The following is a 4,202-nucleotide window of genomic DNA, read 5'->3' as shown; positions in this document are numbered from 1 at the left end:
AATTTGGTCTGTTGTCCCTTGGAGCTACTATGTGTTTCTTCTACCCCACCATTATGCTTTCTTAAAACTCAAACACGGAAGCCCTCCAACTCTATTAAACCCAGAATGTTTTTGCAAAATGATGACGCCAGCTGCAAAGGCAACTCAGTAGTTCTTGAGTGGAGCTGACCACCTGTTAGCTCACTAAGTACAAGGCCAGATTGTGTTGTGTAGATGATGTTGCCAGATGCATGACTATTTGACAACCTGTAGGTCAAGTGGACTGTAACCACCTGGTGGTCTGTGTCTGTCATAAGACATGTCATTTGAAACTGTATCCTTAGCCAATGAAACTCACCTGAGTTTAGCTCACTCCAGCAAATAAATAAAAATACACTGCTCTGTTTGCTCTAGGAGCAACAGGTTGGTTACTCACTTGAATAACATCTCACTCTCTTCAGCCCCAGTTTAGCTGGGGCCCGTTTTACCCTCCCCACAGTGCAAATTTGTGAAATTTGACCCCTCTTATTTCTACTGTCTCAAACTCAAGATTCCATTGACTGGTGTCATGTAGTACAAGAATGATAATCTCACTGTACTATACCAATCAGACCACTGTGTTTTTGTATCACACTTTCAAGAGCTATAAGGGTTGAGAGTGTAGTTCAGCAGTAGACTCATGTAGCATATAGAGGTCCTAAATACATCCAAGCCTAAACAAAAAATAGACACATAGAGGCACATGTCCTCAAGAGTTATTTGTAGGGCAAAGATTGAAAGTTAAATGACAGATTTTAATTCAAAAGAAGGAGCAACTCTTTAGGATTTGAAGATGGGTTAGTTTTAGGAAGCAACTCCTCTCCCTCCACATACATATTATGCTACAGTGGCTCAAGAAGAGACAGAAACACTATTTTATCCATTCAATACTCCTTTCATAAGAGCTTAATACGCTGCACTGGGGCTTATTCTTTCCCAACAAGACCTTAGTTAGAACTTCTAGATTCCCATATACTCAGTCTTGGACTGAGTCCCCCCATTATGAGTATCCCCATATACTCAGTCCTTTTAAATAGCCAAAACTACCTATCAAATATTCTAATTTTTATTTTTATATTTTAAAGAGAATAAAACAAAAAGGACATAACAAAGCAAATCAGAACAGAACACAACAAGCAACACAACACAACATTTCATAAGCAGCACAACATTTCACAACAAGACAACCAGATATTAACAGTAGCTACCATGATGTTTCTTTTCTTTGAAATAGTTGAGCATGCCTTCACATACAATAAAATTAAACATAACAAAATTGCATAAAACCATTCAAGAGACTGAAAATATTACAGGGTATTCAGAACCAAATAACAGAAAATGAACAATGGCTACTACGATATCTCATTTTCCATAAAAATTTGGTTTATACTATCACACATATTAAAATCCATAAGACGCAACATGATAGAACCAATGGAAATAGGAGAACAAAAGCATGGTAGGACTTCAAAGCAAGATGATACTGAATCAGCAATGGCTGCCATGATGTCTTGTTTTCTTCAAGGTAGCTATTCATACCATCACACATAATAAAATCAAACAAAACAGAATAAAACCATTCCAACCAATGAATGAAAACATTATCAGACTTCAAAGCAATGTAATGGGGAATCATGATTACCATAAAATCTTCTGTACTTTTACCATTTCTTACACTAGGGAGACCATACAGTATTTACACATGTGAGTTTGATTTATTTCACTTATAAGTATGGTCTCAAGTTGCATCCATTTATTTATAAATATCTCAATGTGATCATTCGTTATAGCTGGGTAGTACTCCGTTGTATAAAAATACCACATCTTTTTTATCCATTCTTCAGCTGATGGGCAATTAGGTTGTTTCCAAGATCTGGCTGTTATAAATTGTGTTGCTAGAAACATGGGTACACATATATCACTGTGGTATGATGTTTTCAATTCTTCTGGGAATATGCCCAGAAGTGGAATAGCTGAGTCAAATGGGACTTCCAATCCCAGCTTTTGAGGAATCTCCAGACTGACCTCCACAGTGGTTGCACCAGTCTACACTCCCACCAACAGTGCAGGAGAGTTCGTTTTCCCCCACAGCCTCTCCAGCATTTGTGGTTGGTAGTTTTCTTGATCTTGGTGATTCTTTCTGGGGTGAGATGGAATCTCAGTATGGTTTTAATTTGCATTTCTCTAATGACTAATGATGCTGAACATTTTTTCCATGTATTTATTTGTCATTTGTATTTCTCCATCTGAGAACTGTGTATTCATCTCGGATGCCCATTTTGCTTCCCTTTAAATTTTATTGAAGAGTTTGAGGAGTGTCGGTATTAAGTTTTCTTTGTATTTCTTGTAGAATTCCACAGTGAATCCATCTCTGCCTGGGCTCTACTTTGTTGGTAAGGATTTAATTATATTTTCAATTTCACTAATAGAAATTGGGTTATTCAGCAGTTTTACATCTTCTTGACCTAGCTTTGGTAGTTCATATATTTCTAGGAATCTGTCCATGTCCTGTGTTATCAAACCTATGAGAATAGAGGTTTTTGAAATAGGTATTGATGATCTTCTGTATTTCCACAGAGTCTGTAGTGATTTCACCCTTTTCATTCCTTATTGCATTAATTTGAGTTTTTTCTTTCCTTTTAAAAATAAAGTTGGCTCAGGGCTTACCATGTATTCTTTCAAAGATTCAAATCTTTGATTCATTGATTCTTTGTATTGTTTTTTTAGTCTCTATTGCATTATTTTCTGCTCTGATTTTTATAACTTCCTTCCTTCTTTTGGCTTTGGGCTTGACTCACTCTTCTTTTTCTAGATGTTTGAGGTGTAGCATCAAGTTGTTTATTTGTGTTTGCTCTGTTTTCTTAATGTGGGAATTCACTGCAATAAATTTTCCTCTGAGGACTGCTTTCATTGCATCCCACAGATTCTGATAAGTTGTATTTGTATTTTCATTTGTTTGTGGGCAGTTTAATTTCTTCTTTAATTTCCTGTGTGACCCACTGATTGCTCAAGAGTATATTATTCAATTTCCATGTGTTTTGGGGGGGTTTTGCAGTTTCTTTTGTCATTAATTTCTAGTTTCATGGCACTATGATCCAGTAATATGCATGGAGTAATTTCTATTCTTTTGCATTTATGTTCTGTGGGCTATTATATGGTCTGTTTTAGAGAATGTTCCATGTACTGCTGAGAAAAATGTATATTCTGATGTTGTTGGATGGAACATTCTGTATATGTCTAACAAATCCATTTGTTCACAGGTGTGATTCAGTTCAGTTATTTCTTTGTTGATTTTCTGTCTGATTGATTTGTCCCTTTGTGTCAATGGCATGTTAAGGTCTCCTGTTATAATTGTGTTATTGCTTATTTGATTATTCATTTCTGTTAATACTGGTTTGTATAGGTGGGTGCTCTGGAATTTGGTGCATATATATTTAAGATTATTATCTCTTCCTCTTGAAGTTTTCTCCTAACTAGTATGTAGTGACCTTCTTTATGTCTTTGGATCATTCTTGGTTTGAAGTTTACAATGTCTGAAAACAGAACAGCTACTCTCACTTTTTTTGGTTTCCTGTGCATGAAGTATTGTTTTCCATTCTTTGACTTTCAGTCTATGAGTTTTCTTTTGGGTTAGATGGGTTAGCGTATGGTTGGATGTTGTTTCTTGATCCATTCTGCCAGCCTGTTTCTTTTAATTGGTGAATTGAGGCCATTTACATTAATGGCTACAGCTGTTATATATTGATTTATTTTTGACATGTTATCTTTCTGCTATTGCATCTTTACCTTTCCACTCTGTTTAATTGTCTGCTTTATTTAGTGTTTTATTCCTATGTGTATCTAGACTGTCTTTCCGTATTCTTTGCAGGGTTGGTTTGGTGATCATGAAGTTCTTCAGCTGTTCTTAGTCATGGAGATATCTTATTTCTCCATCCATTTTGAAGGACAGTTTTGCAGAGTACATCAGTCTAGATAGGAAGTCATTTTCCTTTAGGATTTGAAATATTTGGCTCCATGGTCTTCTTGACTTCATTGTTTGTGTTGAAAAGTCTGCTGTGATTCTGATAGGTTTTCCTTTATAGGTGATCTTTTTTCTCTAACAGCTTTTAATATTTTGTTCTTATGTTGGATTTCTGGGATGTTATATGTCTGTTATATTGTTATATGTCTGGGTGTAGTTTTGT

The sequence above is a fragment of the Cavia porcellus genome, unplaced genomic scaffold (assembly GCF_034190915.1).
Source record: "Cavia porcellus strain 051 isolate PalLab524CR breed Dunkin Hartley unplaced genomic scaffold, mCavPor4.1 scaffold_1, whole genome shotgun sequence".
In the NCBI taxonomy this organism is placed as follows: domain Eukaryota; kingdom Metazoa; phylum Chordata; class Mammalia; order Rodentia; family Caviidae; genus Cavia; species Cavia porcellus.
Note: the sequence above shows the minus strand (reverse complement) of the source record.